Source organism: Elgaria multicarinata, chromosome 22, assembly GCF_023053635.1.
Source record: "Elgaria multicarinata webbii isolate HBS135686 ecotype San Diego chromosome 22, rElgMul1.1.pri, whole genome shotgun sequence".
NCBI classification, from domain to species: Eukaryota; Metazoa; Chordata; class Lepidosauria; order Squamata; family Anguidae; genus Elgaria; species Elgaria multicarinata.
In genome coordinates this window covers 3545063-3566368 of record NC_086192.1, presented here as the reverse complement: position 1 = coordinate 3566368, position 21306 = coordinate 3545063, and the positions used below count along the sequence as shown (strand labels likewise).

General features: G+C 45.0%; 1 protein-coding gene across 1 annotated transcript in view; it reads left to right on the top strand.

The window, feature by feature from the left end:
- CALN1 (calneuron 1) overlaps positions 1–21306 on the top strand; it is a 154938-nt gene that overhangs the window by 26025 nt on the left and 107607 nt on the right. The window lies entirely within an intron of this gene.

The window sequence follows — 21306 nt, the reverse complement described above, 5'->3', positions numbered from 1 at the left end:
CCGCTCAAATGGGCTCTATAAGAGTATCATTACTGCTCCGGGAAAGGCTCCCCTATATTTAACTTCTGGAATGCCACAAGAGCTGAGATGGCTATTTACTCGGTGCAGGCTAAATTCCCTCCTGCTGATGGAGGTGAAGGCACGCTTTAAAAATCACCCTAGCACCAATGTAGATTGCCCAGCAGGTTGCCCAAAGCCGAGGATATAATTCATTTCCTAGCTGAGTGCCCAAGGTATGCGGAGCTGAGGAAACAATACCTTGAGCCTTTAATTCCCAGGTTTAATTTCATGACTTCTAAAGGTGTAGTCCTTACTCTTTTGGCTGGTACAGACTATTATATATCTTCTAGGACTGCGAAATTTGTACACCGGGCGATGGAGGCCCGGGAACCACTGATTGTCTCAAACGATTAATTTTAATATCCAATATTATATGTTGGTTAACGTTGTAAATATAACCTGGACGATTGTTATCCTAGTTACTCTTATTTGTAGCACTTCCGCTGGCTTGTGGCAAGCTTGCGGTGGGTATGTTATTGTTTTACCTGTTTGCAAATGGCCCAGGTGGCTAATATGCAATAAAGATATATATAGATAGATAGATATAGATATAGATATAAAAAACAACAACAAAAACCAAGTGGGCAGTCCCCCCACAAAACACAACCAGTTGAGGATTGCGCAGGCTGAATTAGAAAAAAATGGAATGTTGAGTGTCTTACTTGCATAAATACACTAAACTGATACTCACCATTGGCTTGAAAATGGGCTTATGAGAATCAGGAATGGTCTAATTGGTCTACTTCTGGCCTATGCCACTTTTATATGTGCTCACCCATTCCGTCCTGGTCTTTTTAAAAGAAACCTCCCTAAGCCTCTTTCCCCCTAACCTATAAAGCTTTAGTTCAAGCCTCTTGTCGTAAAATCAATGTTCCGATCCCACAGTTTTAGTTGTCTTTTTCTACATCTTCTAAAATATCATTTTTGAGATGGAGAACCAGAACTCTAGACAGTATTCCAAATGTGGCTTCACCATAAGGACATTATGATACTAGATATTTTGTTTTCAGCCCTTTTCCTAATAATCTCTACCATGGAATTTCCCCTTTTTGCTGACATTTTCTTTCAGTTATCTGTCACTATCCAAAGATCTTTTTTTTTTTCCTTCTTAGTAACAGCCAGTTCAAACCCCATCAGTGTATAAATCCTCAGACATCAATGTGGGAATTAATAATTGACTCTGCGAACGCATCCAGCCGTCTTGTAGACTGCTAAATATAAAGCAATGTGTTCCTTTGGGAACTGAAGGCTCTAGTCTCTGGAGTTCATGCATCTCTGCCAGCATTGCTGTTTTGTGTGCCTATTCCTCATTCTCTGGGAAGAAAGAATACTTCCTCGTGTGCTGTCTAAAGGAGCACATAACTAACTAGGAAATTGCACACACATATTATTATTATTATTATTATTATTATTATTATTATTTATTTATTTATATAGCACCATCAATGTACATGGTGCTGTACAGAGTAAAACAGTAAATAGCAAGACCCTGCCGCATAGGCTTACAATCTAATAAAATCATAGTAAAACAATAAGGAGGGGGAAGAGAATGCCAACAGGCACAGGGTAGGGTAAAACTAACATTAGAAAGTAACAGTAGATGTCATTAGGTTCTGGAAACAATATTTTTGTGTCTTGAACTGCAAGGTATGTGGTGAATTCTTCAGGAAGACATTTCTGCAGGCATATGAGGAAAAAGGATCCTATAATAAATAGGCCAGTACTGGGGTTATCAAATTTGCCATCCCTGGGACCCAATTGAGAGAGCTGAAAATGACTGAGCCCCACTAACCCCAAAATGGTGACTGATGGAGGTGGAGTTTGGCATAATCGGCTGGCCATTGCTGACAATAATTTTATATTGTTAGCTTCTCCCTTTTGGAAATTTGCTAAATTCTTTGCCAGAGCTATTTTCTTGAAGCAGGGAGTTCCATAGTCCAGATTTTCTCAAATTAAGTGCTGACATTGGCTGGGGTTGTCATTACTCACCTACCCAACCAACCAACCCATTTGGGGAAGAATTTGCTGATACAGATGGTGCCTCTTTTATCTCTTTCCTCTTCATTCCCACTTTTAAATTGCACTCTGTCCAACTCCTGCTGCCATACCTGCCTAGGCCACGGCACAGGGTGGTCAAGCTCTGAGCACACAGCAGTGCTGAAACTCACCTGAAAGTTGGCTGAGATCCAATGGTGGGTTCCAGCCCACAGTTTGAGGAACATTGTGGACGTATATTGTTGTATGGAAGTTAGTTCTATAGAGTGCTAAATCATGATAAAATAACATCTTGTGTATTTTTTGTGTATATTCCTGGAACGAATTGAAAGATATAATGAGTAAAGAAAGAAAACACGAGGGGATTATATAGAATGCCCTTAATTTACCCTAAGGGAGGAATAAGATTACTTTGTTGCATGGTCTACATTTTTTTTAAAAAAACCTCAAATCCCCCAGGCTCCATTGAGACTTTAAAATTTATGAAGCAAGAGTACATATTTAGGATCTCTAAATACAGAGATATATACTGAGTATATATAGAGAGATACTAAATATAGAGGCATATACTGATCTGTGTTAAATTATCCTGAATATACATTCCTGCTTAGGAAAATTTTATACTGTTTGTTTTATATTTTGAATGCTTTTTAAAATTATTGTTAATTTTAATATATACATTTTGGCATTCATCAATTATACATCAAAAGTTTCATATCCAGAATCCAAACGAAGCACAACAGCTTAGAACAGTCATCTACTAGAGTATTGCAAATTCTAGAGTATTGCTAGAATTTGACTGTAGTTCATTGCAAACAAATTGTTCATTTACATCCAATAGCAAACCTTTAAATAAGAGCAACGAAAAAAATAGGTTTTAAAATTAACAAAGGTATAAAGTGGTGCTGACTACAGAGATTATAGGGAGTTTCCCCCTTAGGTCAGTTAAATCTATCAATGTCTTAATTATATCTGTCTCTCATATAGACAATGAAAGGGTGCCAAGCATTGGAAAAAACAAGCCGTTTTTAGATTTCCGTCTCTTAGACGAACATATGCGTTTCATGGTTTTAATGTTTGTAAATCGCCCAGAGCTTCGGCTATTGGGTGGTATAAAAATGCAATAAATCAATAAATCAATAAAATTAATACTTTATTGAATTAACCTCACAATATTTGAAGAGTGCTCTCATGTCTCCCCTCCATCTTCTCTTCTCCAGGCTAAACATGCCCAGTTCTTTCAGTCTCTCTTCATAGGGCTTTGTTTCCAGACCCCTGATCATCCTGGTTGCCCTCCTCGGAACCCTCTCCAGCTTGTCTGCGTCCTTCTTGAAGTGTGGAGCCCAGAATTGGACGCAATAAGATGAGGCCTAACCAAGGCCAAATAGAGAGGAACCAGTACCTCCTGCAATTTGGGAGCTATACTTCTATTAATGCAGCCCAAAATAGCATTTGCCTTCCTTGCAGCCACATCACACTGTTGGCTCATATTCAACTTGTGATCTACAACAATTCCAAGATCCTTCTCATTTGTAGTATTGCTGAGCCAAGTATCCCCCATCTTGTAACTGTGTATTTGGTTTCTATTCCCTAGATGTAGAACTTGACATTTACCCCTATTAAATTTCATTCTGTTGTTTTCAGCCCAGCACTCCAGCCTATCAAGATCCCTTTGAAGTTTGTTTCTGTCTTCCTGGGTATTAGCTTTCCCACCCAATGTTGTGTCATCTGCAAATTTGATAAGTGTTCCCTGCACTCACTCCCGCCAAGACCCCCAAGTGCACCCATAATCATCAGGTTTTTCCTTGCCTCTGTTACAATCAATGGAACAAATCTGGTTCCATTGATTTCAATAGTCCTGGGGGAAGGTGCCTGGTCAAAAAACATCTGGTGGGGAGTGGCAAAAGAAGTGAAAATCCAAAGATGGGGGTGCTTCTGATATTTTACCTCCCATACGATTTGTGGTGGTGGCTGAGATAATTTTTCAAAATATTAAATGCGCTCGCAGCCCCCAAAAGCTGGCCTACTCCAGATGAAACATACCCAGCACTTTCAACCATTCCTCAAAACTTGTTTTCCAAGCCCTTCACATCCCGAATGCTCTACACGGAGGGAGGTGGGAGATGATTTCCCAAATGGCAACACACTGACCGTGAATGAAGTTCAGGACACAAAATTGGGTGGGATAGCTTATACCCTGGAAAACAGAAACAAACTTCAAAGTGATCCTGATAGGCTGGAGTGCTGGGCTGAAAATAACAGAATGAAGGACGCAGACAAGCTGGAGCGTGTCCAGAGGAGGGCAACCAGGATGATCAGGGGTCTGGAAACAAAGCCCTATGAAGAGAGACTGAAAGAACTGGGCATGTTTACCCTGGAGAAGAGAAGATTGAGGGGAGACAGGATAGCACTCTTCAAATACTCTTCAAATACTTGAAAGGTTGTCCCAGTTCAGATGACACACTAAACCGTGGTGGTTAAGCATTTTGAGCTAAACATTATGACTTGCAGCAAAAGTGTTAACGGCCTAACCATAGCTTAGCATGTTGTCTGAACAGGGCCACTGAGGACTGGAAAAATGAGAATCTGAAAGAAACAAATATTGACAGATTCTTCCATCCCAAATCAGGACTAATTAATCATATCGATTTCAGTGGAATTAATCTAAGTGTGACTAAGTTTGGATCCATCATGATCCTCTGATGGAAATGCCTAAAAATCTGCTACTGGTATTGACAATTAGGCATTTCCGTTATAATGATCATCACCACAGAAATGGCAAAACACGTCACAATAACGACAGCACATCAATGATGGAAAATGCCTTAAAAACCTGTTAAGCAGCACTCTATAAAAGACACATGAAGGCAAACCTTGTGCTCCTCCAGGTGTTTGGACTGCAACTCCCACAAGACCCAGCCACCAGGGATTATTGGAGTTGTCATACAAAACATCTGGAGCGCACCTGGTTGCATACCCCTGAACTACAGAAATAAAACTAAGGCTGTAATCCTATATGCACTTACTTGGGAGAAATCCACACTGAATTCAGTGGGTTTTGCTTCTGAGTAGAACTGTAAAGGATCACATTATTAGGCTGCCATCGTATACTTACTTACCTAGACGACATTTCTATGGAACTCAGGCATACTTTTGAGTAGACTCTTTGTTCATATATATAGAGAGAGGGGGGAGGGAGAAAGAGAGAGAGAGTTGAATCATAGAATAGTAGTGTTGGAAGGGGCCTCTAATGCCATCGAGTCCACCCCTCTGCTCAATGCAGGAATCCATCTTAAAGCATCATTGAAAGATGGCTGTCCAGCTGCCTCTTGAATGCCTCTATGTGGGAGAGCCCACTACCTCCGTAGGTCATTGGTTCCATTGTCGGACTGCTCTAACAGCCAGGAAGTTTTTCCTGATGTCCAGCCGGAATCTGGCTTCCGGTCACTTGAGCCTGTTATTCCGTGTCCTGCACTCTGGGAGGATCGAGAAGAGATCCTGGCCCTCTTCTGTGTGACAACCTTTTAAGTATTTGAAGAGTGCTGTCATGTCTCCCCTCAGTCTTCTCTTCTCCAGGCTAAACATGCCCAGTTCTTTCAGTCTCTCTTCATAGAGCTTTGTTTCCAGACCCCTGATCATCCTGGTTGCCCTCCTCTGAACACGCTCCAGCTTGTCTGCGTCCTTGTTGAATTGTGGAGCCCAGAACTGGACGCAATACTCTAGATGAGGCCTAACCAGGGCCGAATAGAGGGGAACCAGTACCTCACGCCATTTGGAAGCTATACTTCTATTAATACAGCCTAAAATAGCATTTGCCTTTTTTGCAGCCATGTTGCACTGTTGGCTCCTATTCAGCTTGCGATCTACAACAATTCCAAGATCCTTCTCATTTGTAATATTGCGGAGCCAATTATTTAAATCACAGCTGCTCTTTTTTTATATAGCCACAGTGCAATTCAACCGAATAGACTGGAACAAATGCATCTTCCAGCTTTTTTAAAATTATTATTAAAACAATGGTGATAAAGTCATTCCTATTTCCCTGGGGAGGGCCTTCCACAGCACTGAGACAACCTTGTCCCTACCACCCACCGGGCTCATACAGGTGTAGGCAGTCATTCAGATAATGTCGTCCCAAATCGTTTAGTGCTTTAAAAGCCAAAACTAGAAAGTGGAAGGCAAAAGGAAGAGGGGCCGACCAAGGGCAAGATGGAGGGATGATATTCTGGAGGTGACGGACTCGACCTTGGGGGAGCTAGGGGTGGCAATGGCGGACAGAAAGCTCTGGCGTGGGCTGGTCCATGAAGTCACGAAGAGTCGGAAGCGACTGAACAAATAAACAACGCAAAGTACTTTAAATTGGTCCTGAAAAAGAATAGGCAGCCAATCTAACTGATATGTGTAATATGATCTGAATGCCTACCTCCCACAAGTGCTGTAGCAGCCACATCTGTGCCAGTGATCATTCTTGAGCCATCCACAGGTAGCCCCATGTACAGTGTCTTGAAGTAATCTAACCTGGAAGTAGCCAGTATGTGTGTCATTGTATTATTTAGGTCAGCTTTCTCTTCAAGGTCACATCTGCCAAACTAGCCTAATCTAGTAAATACTCCTGATGTCACCTGTGCCTCCATAGATAGCAAGATTAGTCCCAGACTGCATACCTGGGGCGGATCTACACAGCATCGTGAAGGCGCTTGCGTGCGCCTGCAGGGCGCCCTGAAACTCATTGTGTAGATCCTGCCCAGAAGAGACGGAGGAGGAGGAGGAGGAGGCGGAAGCCCCGCATCGCCCCTCGCGGGGATGGGGCGAAAAGTTTCCGGGCTCGGCTTCTTCCGCCGAGCTCTCCGACCCGGGTGGCTCTTTCGGGCGGCAGCAGGAGGCTGGTGGGGAGGTGGGTGGCGGCGGTGGCGGTGGCAAGGACGCGGCCGGATTCCCCAGTGAAGCCGCCGAGCCCAGAAACTTTTCGCCCCGTTCCTGTGAGGGGCGATGTGGGGCCGCCGCCGCTGCCTCCTCCTCCGTCTCTTCTGGGCAGGATGTACACAATGAGTTTCGGGGCACCCTGCAGGCGCACGCAAGCGCTTTCATGACGCTGTGTAGATCTGCCCCTGGTCATTCAATGGCCTCGTGCCCCCATCCAGAACCAGATGATGAGATTTTTCAACCCAGATTTCCCCAACTTCTATTTTACCTCTGGATTAAGTTTTAGCATATTATCTCATATCCATCCTAATATAGTCCACAGACACTTGCTGAGAATTTCAGCTCCCTCCATGGGATTAGGTGGTGGAAAGGTAGAGTTGTGTGTCACTCACAAAGAGTGACTCAGCCTAAGCATCCAGGTGACTTCTCCAAGCAGTAGACATTGAAAAACAAGCCGGACAAGACCTTGAGCACCCAAAATGTCAATGACCAAGAAATGGAACAAAAGTCCCCAGGCACCAACCTTTGGGTTTGCCCCCTGCCCCTTCCCAGGAAGGACTGGAACTATTGTAAGTTCCATCCTAGAGAAGGCAGTCCAAAATGATACCATGGCCAATAGTATAGAAAGCAGCTGAGAGATCCAGGAGGAGTAATAAGGTCAAACATACTAATTACAGGCTAAATCATCTACCAGGTTAACCCAGGCTGGAAGCCACACTGGAATGGATCTATTTTTATTTATTTATTTATTTATTTATTTATTTATTACATTTTTATACCGCCCAATAGCCGAAGCTCTCTGGGCGGTTCACAAAAATTAAAATCATCATAAAACAACCAACAAGTTAAAAATACAAATACAAAATACAATATAAAAAGCACAACCAGGATAAAACCACGCAGCAAAATTGATATAAGGTTAAAATACAGAGTTAAAACAGTATAATTTAAATTTAAGTTAAAATTAAGTGTTAAAATACTGAGTGAATAAAAAGGTCTTCAGCTGGCGACGAAAGGAGTACAGTGTAGGCGCCAGGCGGACCTCTCTGGGGAGCTCATTCCACAACCGGGGTGCCACAGCGGAGAAAGCCCTCCTCCTAGTAGCCACCTGCCTCACTTCCTTTGGCAGGGGCTCACGGAGAAGGGCCCCTGTAGATGATCTTAAGGTCCGGGTAGGTACATATGGGAGGAGGCGTTCCTTCAAATAACCTGGCCCCAAACCGTTTAGGGCTTTAAATGTCAATACCAGCACTTTGAATCGGGCCCGGACCTGGACTGGCAGCCAATGAAGTTGTAAAAGGACTGGCGTAATGTGATCTCGCCAGCCAGTCCCTGTTAGTAAACGGGCTGCCCTGTTTTGTACCAGCTGAAGCTTCCGGACCGTTTTCAAAGGCAGCCCCACGTATAACGCATTGCAGTAATCCAAACGAGAGGTTATCAGAGCATGGATAACTGTAGCTAGGCTATCACTGTCCAGATAAGGGCGCAGTTGGTATATCAGCCTAAGCTGATAAAAGGTGCTCTTTGCCACTGAGTTCACCTGTGCCTCAAGTGACAGTTCTGGATCGAAGAGCACCCCCAAACTACGGACCCGATCCTTTAGGGAGAGTGCAACCCCGTCCAGGACAGGGCAAACATCACCTCGCCAGACAAATGAACCACCCGCTAACAGTACCTCCGTCTTGTCTGGATTGAGTCTCAGTTTGTTAGCCCTCATCCAGTCCATTACCGTGCCCAGGCACTGGTTCAGAACAGTCACTGCCTCACCTGGGTTTGATGAAAAGGAAAGGTAGAGCTGGGTGTCATCCGCATATTGATGACACCTCAGTCCACATCTCCGGATAACCTCCCCCAGCGGCTTCATGTATATGTTAAACAGCATAGGGGATAAGATAGAGCCCTGCGGAACCCCATGGCTTAGGAGCCACGGCACAGAGCAATAATCCCCCAGCACCACCTTCTGGAATCGGCCATCCAAGTAGGAGCGGAACCACTGCAACGCAGTACCTCCAACTCCCAGCTCAGACAACCTATCCAGAAGGATACCATGGTCGATGGTATCGAAGGCCGCTGAGAGGTCCAGGAGAACCAACAGGGTCGCACTCCCCCTGTCTCTCTCCCGACAGAGGTCATCCCACAGGGCGACCAAGGCAGTTTCTGTTCCAAAACCAGGCCTGAAACCCGATTGAAATGGATCTAGATAATCCGTTTCATTCAAGAGTGCCTGGAGTTGTCCTGCAACCACCCGCTCAAGCACCTTGCCCAGGAAAGGGATATTAGCCACCGGCCTGTAGTTGTTAACATCTTCCGGGTCCAGATTAGGCTTCTTCAGGAGTGGTCTAATTACCGCCTCTTTTAAAGAGGCCGGCACCACTCCCTCTCTCAAGGAGGCATTTACAACCTCCTGGACCCAGCCGGCGATCCCCTCCTTATTTGATGTAATGAGCCACGAGGGGCAAGGGTCAAGCACACAGGTGGTCGACCGGTGGTCTAAATAATCAGTGTTTTCCAAGACAGCCTGGAACTGACGCAAAACCACCAGCTGCAAGGAATTGTTGATTTGAAACTAGAATAGGTAAGTGGGGACAGTTTTCTGGATGCCGGCTGTGCAGCCAGCACCCAGAAAACTCCCGAGTCGCCTCGGAGGATCCGAATTTCGCCTCAGCTTCAGCGCTGAGGTGGGTCAGGAACCTCCAGGCAGCCCCGAGGTGGATCGGGGCTGCTTTGGGGACTCGGGAACAGCCTCCGAGGTGGATCGGGGGGTCCCTGCACAGCCCTACCGTTCATTTCATTTTTATACTACCCCACAGCTGAAGCTCTCTGGGTGGTTTACAAAAATTAAAAACCATTAAAAACGCATTATACAAAATAGGGGGGGGGGAGTATTTACATAGAACCACAGATAACATATATCTAAAACAATTTGTTAACCCATCAGCCAAAAAGATCAAAGAACTAATTTAAGCTCATCGTATGCTACCAAGTGCCTGAGAGAAAATGGCAGTTTTAACCTGGTACTGAAAAGATAACCATGTTAGCGCCAGGCAAGCCTCATTAGGGCAATCATTCCACAGTCTGGGGGCCACCACTGAAAAGGCCCTATCCCTCGTTGCCACACTCCGAGCCTCTCTCGGAGTAGGCACCCGGAGGTGGACCTTAGATGTTGAACGTAGTGACCGGGTATATTCACATTGGGAGAGGCGTTCCATCAGGTATTGAGGTCCCAAGCTGTGTAAGGCTTTATAGGTCAAAACCAGCACCTTGAATTGGGCTCGGAAACATACAGGCAGCCAGTGCAAGCGGACCAGAGCAGGTGTTATATGGTCGAACCTTCTGGTTCCTGAAATCAATCTGGCCGCTGCATTTTGCATGAGCTGCAGCTCCCGAACTGTCTTCAAAGGCAGCCCTACGTAGAGCGCATTGCAGTAATCTAACTTGGAGGTTACCAGAGCATGGACAACTGAAGCCAGGTTATCCTTGTCTAGATAGGGGCGTAGCTGGGCCACCAATTTGTAGAATGCACTCCGTGCCACTGAGGTCACCTTCTCGTCCCCTTATGAGTCTGACTGAGAAATGGTCCTTGTCAATTTGGTTCAGCCCAAGATCTAATGCAAGCCAATCTGGAAGATTTTTTAGCTGATGAGTGGGGTTAAAATCCATTTAATACATAAATTAAACCAGAATACAAAACTGGAGAAAAGAAGTCTGGAAGGGAAATGAACAAATGTATATCCTTATGTTACATAATATTCATACTCTCAGATTTTAAAGATATCAGATCAGGCTTTAAAAATGTTTGGGCCTGCTTTGAAATAAGCGGATTGGTTTATCATAAATATATAGACAGGAGGCATTTGCTATAAATTTGAACTTACATCTTGCCGTTAATGAAGTACTTTTTCCAGTCCCAATGCAGAAACGTAGCATCTTTTTCACTCGTCAGCATCTTTGCTTACTGTCCTGCTTTGCATTCTATAATATTGATTTTCAGTTTCTTGCGTCTGCCGCTGAGTAACTACTGTTGTTGCATTTCCACTCAGTTACTGGTTCACTGTTGGCATGATTGCATTTTAGAGGCTTGATAGACTGAAGTGCCAGGGGATGACTCTTAAGGGAGACAGTGGAGCAAATTGGGATTTTAGCCCTTTAAATGTTATCAGTTACTTTAAAAAAGAGAGAGAGAGAGAAGGAAAGAGAGGGAGGGAGAGGGAAAGAGAAAGAGAGAGAAAGAGAGAGAAAGAGAGAGAAAGAGAGAGAGAGAGAGAGAGAGAGAGAGAGAGAGAGAGAGACTCCAGATTCTTTTAATTAAGCTTGAACTATATTCTGCTTTTTGCAAGTCGCTGTACTTATTCGGGCATCTTCAGGACTGTTTAACCAACCACAGCCCTTTACATCATTGACCATGAAGGAGGTTTACCTAACATCCTCATTAGGTAAGAATTCTTTCTCAAAATGGGAGGGGGGTGCTTTGCAGCAGAAGTACGTCCAGGTATGTGGGAGGGGGCTGGGGAAGGCTGAGGGTTTTCAGCATACCACACCCTCTCCTGGTTATTGTGTTTTTGTCTTGCTTCTCAAGAGAGGACATGTAGGGTTTGTTCCTTTGGGCTCCTTTCTTTACTCCCTTGTAATCACCGAGAGAAAAGCGTCACCTCTTGATTTGTAATTTGTGGGACCCAACTTTCTGCTGGGGGTGGGGGGTGGGGAGATCAGCATTTCACTGTAAGTTCATACCGAGGCTTCCATGTCCCATTAAATCAGAGACCTGTCACTCAGAGAAGCTGTGATGAGAACCCATGGAGTGGTCCATGAGAAATCATACCTTGCTGTATTAATCCAAAGGTGTATGTACGTCAACACAATAGAACGGCAACAGAAGCCAAACCAGGGCAGAGGGGACTCTCATCCTTAATAAATTGTCTCTTGGTCAAAGCACTGTGTAAGGGGACATATAACCACAACTGACCCATTGATTATCCCACAGCACTGTTCTTAGCAGGGGGGTGTCTTAATTCATATTTCCTAGCAGTTGAACTGTATTTTTTAAAATATATATATATATACACACACACATCGATTGACATTCCCTCATTTCCATTTCAGATTTAGGTCATGTGTGTCGTTGAGATTTGTGAAGTTTAATGCGCAAGTTTTGTTATCTTTTTATGGGGAATAACTAGTTGAATGCAGAATCTGCAGTAGTTCCCCAAGTGGAAAGTAGGAAGGGGTGGGAGAGAAAGAAGCATTAAAAGTGGTCATTCTTCTCTGAGATTAAAAATAAAATGCTTTTGAAGAACTGTAGCATTCGGTGACTCACCCATCTATCTTTCCTTGGCAGGCAATTGAGGTTAGACGTAACAACAGCAGCAGGAATGGTAGTGAGGAGAAATAGGATGGCTGGGGGGTGAAGGTTTCTGAAGGCCCTCCAAAGCCTGGAGTTCGCACTTCATGTATAAATGAAACATATGAAGCTGCCGTACAAAGTCATTGGCCCATCTAGCACCATACTGTATATTCCAAAGAGTAGAAACTTTCCGAAGTCTCTTCTGCTGCCTTGCCCACCCTGCTACCATAGAATCATAGAATAGTAGAGTTGGAAGGGGCCTGAAAAGCCATCAAGTCCAAACCCCTGCTCTATGCAGGAATCCACTCTAAAGCATCCTTGACAGATGGTTGTCCAGCTGCCTCTTGAAGGCCTCTAGTGTGGGAGAGCCCACAACCTCCCTAGGTAACTGGTTCCATTGTCGTACTGCTCTAACAGTCAGGACGTTTTTCCTGCTGTCCAGCCGGAATCTGGCTTCCTGTAACTTGAGCCCATTATTCCGTGTCCTGCACTCTGGGATGATAGAGAAGAGATCCTGGCCCTCCTCTGTGGGACAACCCTTTAAGTATTTGAAGAGTGCTATCATGTCTCCCCTCAATCTTCTCTTCTCCAGGCTAAACATGCCCAGTTCTTTCAGTCTCTCTTTATACGGCTTTGTTTCCAGACCCCTGATCATCCTGGTTGCCCTCTTCTGAACACGCTCCAGCTTGTCTGCGTCCTTCTTGAAGTGTGGTGCCCAGAACTGGACGCAATATGAGGCCTAACCAGGGCCGTATAGAGAGGAACCAGTACCTCATGCGATTTGGAAGCTATACTTCTATTAATGCAGCCCAAAATAGCATTTGCCTTTCTTGCAGCCATATCGCACTGTTGGCTCATATTCAGCTTGTGATCTACAACAATTCCGAGATCCTTCTCGTTTGTAGTATTGCTGAGCCAAGTATCCCCCATCTTATAACTGTGCATTTGGTTTCTATTTCCTAGATGTAGAACTTGGCATTTATCCCTATTAAATTTCATTCTGTTGTTTTCAGCCCAGCGCTCCAGCCTATCAAGATCACTTTAAAGTTTGTTTCTGTCTCCCATATACCTGAACCTTCAGGAATTATATGTCGATAAGAAGTCCCCTCCATGATAGCACTGGCCAGAAGTGGTCTCCCGGGCCTCTGACAGAGGTCCCTTTCCTAGCCCGACCACCTGAGATCCCTTATAAAAAAAAGGATGGTGCATAGAATGTCATAAAATACAACCATCATCCCCATCCAGTTCAACTCACCCCTTAAAACTCAGCCATAACAATTAATATATAAACAGCAATTAATAAAAAGACTGAAATAAAAATGTAAAGGTTTTTTTTAACAAAACAGCTTCCAAAGATGAGAAAGTTTGATAAGCATGATGCCACCACTAAGAAGCCTCTGAACTATTAGGTGAATTGAGGCAGGTTGTAGATGATGGGGGAGTGAGTAGAAGGCAGCAGTATCAGGACCCAACCATTCTTTCCGAGTAGGGTGACCATATGAAAAGGAGGACAGTGCTCCTGTATCTTTAACAGTTGCATAGAAAGGGGAATTTCAGCAAATGTCATTTGTATATATGGAGAACCTGGTGAAATTCCTTCTTCATCACCACAGTTAAAACTGCAGGAGCTATACTAGAGTGACCAGATTTAAAAGAGGGCAGGGCTCCTGCAGCTTTAACTGCTGTGATGAAGAGGAAATTTCACAATACAACTGTTAAAGATACGGGAGCCTTGTCCTCCTTTTCATATGGTCACCCTACTTCTGAGGCCCCCCCCCCCCCCAGCAGTCCCCTCTCTTGAATGAAAGCGTTGTGTACCTGAGAATGAGGTTCAGGCAACCAAATCTCTTGGGACAATCCTCGTTGTGTCTGAAGAATTTTATGGAGTTTTAGAGTTACCATGTAGCTAAGAAATGCTAACAAACATACATTCCCATATTTTGCTGTGAGTTATCTCGCCTGGCAGCAAAGTTCCCCTTTCAGCGAAAGAAAGAAAGAAAGAAGTAATGCAACAGGTAGGGTGTGGGGGAACACTCACATTCTAGATAAGTAATCAAAGGTGTTCTTTTATTACATTTCTTTCACGCCACCCATATCCTCTTCCTCCTACGGGGATCATGGCAAGTACATGGTAGGTCAAAAGCTTTTAAGATTTTTAATTCCCACATAGGCCTGAGAAGAGGGTCAGGCATCTGTGTTGTGCCTCAGGGCATCTCACTGCAGAAGAAAGAGACAATTCTGGCATGGTTGATTCTTTCATTTCACCAGAGGCATGACAGCTGCAGTAGCTTGTGGGCAGCTATCTGTGTGCTGGAAGGAACTGAGACGTGAATTGCAAAGAATTACAAAAGACTGGAAGGAGAGCTGCCTAAAAGAACCAAACGGATCGTTTGCAGGAAGTTGTACTGTGTCTCTGAGAAGTGAAAGCACTGGAGGAGAAGGAAAGTCTGTAGCTGCTTAAGAAGAAATATAATATAATTAAGGAAAAGAGATACCATGGTGGAGACTGAGGAAAATGTTGGGTCATGCATTAATTGTCAGGAGCTGCAACTCTTACATAGCAGAAAATGAAAGGAAGGGTTAAAAATGAAACATGTGTTGGACTTCGTCAGTGGAGCTGGGTAGAAACTAGGGCTGTGCATTGCTTCGGATCCGAATCCTGAATCCAAGGCGAATCAGGATGATTCGGAGGGCTTTGAAACAGATCCAAAGCAAATCAAAACAGGTCCGAATCAGTCCGAAGCGAATCGGCATGATCCGAATTGATTCGGATTGATTCAGATTGATTCAGACCCTTTTCCATGCACAGATACACATGAAAATTGGCACCATGATAGAGCTTTGGTAGGGCTTATTCTCTGCCAAGTTTGAAGCATATTGGTTCATCCTCTGATTTTTAGGAATTTCTTAACATTTGAGGTTTGAAAATTAAGTTTTTGAAAATACACTGTAATTTGTAAAGATAAAGAGAGGAAATTTAGCACCATGATAGATCCTAAATAGGGCTTAGGCATACCAAGGTTGAAGCGTATCGGTTCATCCTCTGATTTTTTGGAATTATTTAAAGTTTGAAGTTTTAAAATTATTTTTTAAAGACTCCACTGTCATTTTTAAAGATAAAGGGAAGAAACTTAGCACCATGATAGCTCCTAAATAGGGCTTTAGGCATGCCAAGATTGAAGCATATCAGTTCATCCCTTGTTTTTTTTTGGGGGGGGGGGTGATTTTTAAAGTTCAAACTCAAACCTCATTGGGTCTAGCACCTTGAGAAGAAACCAAGTTTCCCAAAACAGAAATGAAATTACAGATACAGACATGAAAATTAGCACCATGGTAGGGCTTCAGTAGGGCTTCAGCCATTCCAAGTTTGAAGCAGATCAGATCAACCCTTGTTTTTTGATGGAAATTTTATAAATATGTGTTTTATTGTGTACCGCTTGTGCACAACACACAGCAGACACACACACACAAAGTAGAAGACAGTGAGAGACTCAACAAGACAGAACTCAGGATATGACGATATTATTATTATTATTATTATTATTATTATTATTATTATTATTATTATTATTATTGGCTTCCTGACTGTTAGAGCAGTATGACAATGGAACCAGTTACCTAGGGAGGTTGTGGGCTCTCCCACGCTAGAGGCCTTCAAGAGGCGCTGGACAACCATCTGTGAGGGATGCTTTAGGGTGGATTCCTGCCTTGAGCAGGGGGTTGGACTCAATGGCCTTATAGGCCCCTTCCAACTCTGCTATTCTACGATTCTATGATTCTATGACTGTTAGAGCAGTACGGCAATGGAACCAGTTACCTAGGGAGGTTGTGGGCTCTCCCACACTAGAGGCCTTCAAGAGGCGCTGGACAACCATCTGTGAGGGATGCTTTAGGGTGGATTCCTGCGTTGAGCAGGGGGTTGGACTCGATGGCCTTGTAGGCTCCTTCCAACTCTGCTATTCTACGATTCTATGATTCTATGACTGTTAGAGCAGTACGGCAATGGAATCAGTTACCTAGGGAGGTTGTGGGCTCTCCCACACTAGAGGCCTTCAAGAGGCAGCTGGGCAACCACCTGTCAGGGATGCTTTAGGGTGGATTCCTGCATTGAGCAAGGGGTTGGACTCGATGGCCTTGTAGGTCCCTTCCAACTCTACTATTCTATGATTCTATGATTCTATGCCTGTGCTTACAGTTCAGTAACGAAACTCTGCAGGAAGGAACCAAAAGGGATCCTCTTCCTAGCCTCTTTGATGATGATGATGATGATGATGATCTGTGCTTACCATGGAGTAAGTTAATTCTGAAGGATCCTGAAACTAGCATCCTATTAAGGGGATGTCAAAGGATCTCTCACTGACTATGTTTCGAACCACTGTGCCTGCCTCGCAGGGCCAGTTTGTTTGCTTTCTGCCAGCCTCTCTGGGCCAGCCTGCCTCTCTGGGCTCCTGGTGCCTGGGAGATGTAGATGAGCTGGGTGGGTCAACCCCACAAACCTAGGGCATACTTGCTCCCGTTGCTTCACGGGCATAGCCACCTGCTACCTCTCCTCCTCTGTGCCCGCCTCAGTTTGTTCGCTTTCTGCTGGCCTCTCTGTGCCCACCCACATAGCTGCCTCTGTGCCTGGTTTGTGCTTCTGGCTTTGAATCGAGACCATCCTTGGCTCACTTACTCGTGCCCACATAGCTATCTGCTGCCTGCCTGCCTGCCTGCCTGAGCACCTACACACTTCTCCAATATTACCTGCCTGGTCCCGCCTTGCAGGGATGCTTTGTCTCAATTTCTGAGGCATATTGGAGGTTTGGCCAGCTTCTGGTTTCCGGCGTCCTGAGCAGCAGTGTCCTCCAAGATCTCCGCATCTATTCTGATTATTTTTGTGGTTTTGTCCTCGAGGAGAGTTTTCAAGACGAGCCTCATCAGCTGTCTTGTTTTCTCTGTTGTTATCTTTATCTCCTCCCTTGGATTCTCAAGTTTCTTTTCTGAACTTTTGATCTCTCCGACCACAAACTTTGGACTCTTTCTCCGTGGTTTGTTGCTGTGGAGCCGACATTGATGCCGAAGCCAACAGTGGCACCCAAATGTGAGTCTGCCTCTCAAGCCAAGGAGTGTGTTTGCTGTTTGCTGTCTGCGAGGAGGCTGCTCTGATGTTTTGTCTTTCCCAAATTGTCCCCCCCCCAAAAAAAAAAATATCCGTGGTCAGCATGAGAATATATAACTAAAGGCAGATATTAATTACTTTGAATACCGGGGGGGATCTACACTATTGCTTTTAAAGCGCTTTAAAGCACTTTGAAAACGTTTTGAAAACTGTATATGCAGTGTGTCCTGGGCAGGATCTACACTACTCTTTAAAACAGTTTATAACAGTATTGACAACTGTTAGGGCCCAGGGGGGATTCCACACGTCGTACTGAGGCTGCTTCCATGCGGCCCCAGTGTGACGTGAAAGCGATCGTGTAACTTGCCTGGCGAAGAGACGAGGAAGAGGCGTCCTTGCCGCCGCCACCCACCTACCTCCTAAAGATGGTAAAGTGTGGGAGAGTGGACCTTCGCTGTTTGGAAGCTCCTGAACTTGGACGCTTCCGAGATTCCTGTGACATGCCGGAATGAAGTTGGTAGGGTGGGAAGATTGCTGGGAGTGGTCTTTCCCTTCCCACCCTCCAATCTCCTCTTCAGCCCATCTAGGGAAAGAGTCTCGGAGGGGAAGGGAAGGAGGCTGGAGAAAGCTCTGGATAAATTGTATCCTTGCCTCTCTGGTATCCTCCCCACACCCCTTCTCACCAGTATGGCCCCTTTACCCCAAACGTTTTGAAAACTGTATATGCAGTGTGTCCTGGGCAGGATCTACGCTACTCTTTAAAACAGTTTATAACAGTTTATTGCATCTTGCTTTACAAGCGGAGAGCACTAGTTAAGATGCACTTTTATGATGCATTCAGGATGTAGCATCTGTCAGAAGTCATCATGGAGGCTGCCGAGGTAGGTGGGCGGCGGCGGCGGCGGCAAGGACGCCTCTTCCTCGTCTCTTCACCAGGCAAGTTACACGATCGCTTTCACGTCACACTGGGGCCGCATGGAAGCGGCCTCAGTACGACGTGTGGAATCCCCCCTGGGCTCCAACAGTTGTCAAAACTATTATAAAGCGCTTTAAAGTCGTAGTGTAGATCCCCCCCCCTGGTGTGCCTGGAATGAACAATGAGGGAGGTGTTGTACAAACACAGAGGATTGGGAAACCACAGAAAAACCGCAGAGGAGGAAAGATAAAGAGCTTCTACAGCTGCTGGTGCAAGGGCTCTGGTTGTTTTGTAAATTCAAACTGACCCAAACCTACATGCTGCCAATTCTGCTAAGGCCGTGAGTATCTTCTCAAATTGCTACCCAAGAGTTTATAACAGATTCCAATCACGAGATGGTATCCCTCCCTCTGCAGGGGGATATCCCTTTAAATAAGCAGAAAAATCAACCTAAAATCACTCAGTTCTTTACCGGTAAAAAAGATGTAGAGGAGATTGAAGATGTGACTCTTCGTCCCCCAAAATCCATTTTAGATTGGTCCTTGGACCTTGAAGGGAATGTCCTAGATCTAAAAGAGGATTTATGCTCTGTGAACCTTGCAACAGAGCTGGCAGTAGCTGAGAAAACAGCACCTTCAGGGTTAGCACGGATTAATGAAGAGGACTCCCAGCTGAAGGAATTGGAGGAATTGATGCTGAGACAGGTTGTGGAGCTGGCTTGCAGTGATAGCAAAGCAAATAAGAATGAGTTCTCTAAACAGCACAACAAACCTAGTGGAGGCAGCCCTCCAAAAGGGAGATAGGCCTCTGCAAGCAGTACAAGTTGAAGGCTGGTTTCTTATAAGGATGAAAGACCTGGAACACATAGAATCTTTTCTATCAGAATGTAATAACCTTTTAACCATATTGGCTGAAATGCCCCCCACCCAAAAAAAGCTGGCCTGGGCTCTTGAGGAATCATAGAATCATATCATAGAATAGTAGAGGCCTAATAGGGGTCTAAAAGGCCATTGAGTCCAAACCCCTGCTCAGTGCAGGAATCCACCCTAAAGCATCCCTGACAGGTTGTCCAGCTGCCTCTTGAAGGCCTCTAGTGTGGGAGAGCCCACAACCTCCCCAGGTAACTGATTCCATTGTCGTACTGCTCTAACAGTCAGGAAGTTTTTCCTGATGTCCAGCTGGAATCTGGCTTCCTGTAACTTGAGCCTGTTATTCCGTGTCCTGCACTCTGGGAGGATCGAGAAGAGATCCTGGCCCTCCTCTGTGTGACAACCTTTTAAGTATTTGAAGAGTGCTACCATGTCTCCCCTCAATCTTCTCTTCTCCAGGCTAAACATGCCCAGTTCTTTCAGTCTCTCTTCATAGGGCTTTGTTTCCAGACCCCTGATCATCCTGGTTGCGCTCCTCTGAACATGCTTCAGCACTCTGGGAGGATCGAGAAGAGATCCTGGCCCTCCTCTGTGTGACAACCTTTTAAGTATTTGAAGAGTGCTATCATGTCTCCCCTCAATCTCCTCTTCTCCAGGAGGATCAAGAAGAGATCCTGGCCCTCCTCTGTGTGACAACCTTCTAAGTATTTGAAGAGTGCTGTCATGTCTCCCCTCCATCTTCTCTTCTCCAGGCTTAACATGCCCAGTTCTTTCAGTCTCTCCTCATAGGGCTTTGTTTCCAGACCCCTGATCATCCTGGTTGCCCTCCTCTGAGTGGGTCCAGGAACAGTGTCAAGTAACTCATGAGCGCCAATAAACAGTCTGTCTGTGCTAAACAGTAAGGCTTGCAAGGGTGCACCCAAAAGGAAAGGAGGGCTGCAAGGCGATTGACAATTACCTCAGTAAACCCCAAACTACAAAAGCTCCTGACCGCTATCTGTGTCCTGCCTTTCCCACACCATCTCAGCGAGGAAGAAAGGGCCAAAAGGTACAGCCCTGTAGTTTTCTGTGCATGTTTCCTGCTACCTTTACAAGAATGTGGTCCACCAAAATCAGGAACAGGATGCACAATCATGATTAAGAGAGCTTAGGGGAGTTCTAAGGCCAGAACAATCATGTCTTTTTTAATATTTAGGGGAGATTCTGCACTGTCCAAGAACATTGTACTCCTCTCTTATTCTCAAGAGGGAGTTGAAACTTCACTCTCCAAACAGCAAACCCTTGTGACGTACGTTTTTGTGCCACTTTTTCACTTTCTCGTCATATTCTTATGAATACATTCCTTAAGGAGAAGGCTGTCAATGGCTACTAGTCCTGATGGCTAAGTGCAAACACAAGTATTAGATGCAGTAACCCTATATACACCAGTCGCTGGAGGACATGGGGGAGAGGGTGCTGTTGCACCGTGTCCTGCTTCTGGCTCCCAGGTCAACAGCTGGTTGGCTACTCTGCAAACAGACTGCTAGAATAGATGGACCCTTGGTCTGATCCAGCATGGCTCTTCTTATGTTCATAGAATCATATCAGAATAGTAGAGTTGGGAAGGGCCTATAAGGCCATCGAGTCCAACCCCCTGCTCAGTGCAGGAATCCGCCCTAAAGCATCGCTGACAGATGGCTATCCAGTTGCCTCTTGAAGGCCTCTAGTGTGGGAGAGCCCACAACCTCCCTAGGTCACTGGTTCCATTGTCGTTCCATTGATACCAGTAACTCTGGAATCCACTTTTTGGGGACTGAGAGTGCACCCATTGAGTTCACCATAATGCCTTGGGGCCTTGAAGCTACAATTGTGCTTACCAGCCCACATAATTGGCAGGGACTGCTAGAAGAAGCTCACCGCCTTTGCCACCTCTAATTATGTGCTGGGCATGGGACAGGTTGCCAGCTGCCTGGTGATCAAAAGAGCTTAATGTCAGGGATCAAGCCCCTTTTCTTTGTTGCTTTGCATGGTAAATTGATACAGAACTTTTTTCTGTGACAAAATTGTGCTTAGTCCCATGTAAACGTGTTTAGTTTATCTTATTCCTGTACTTATGATGAGTTTA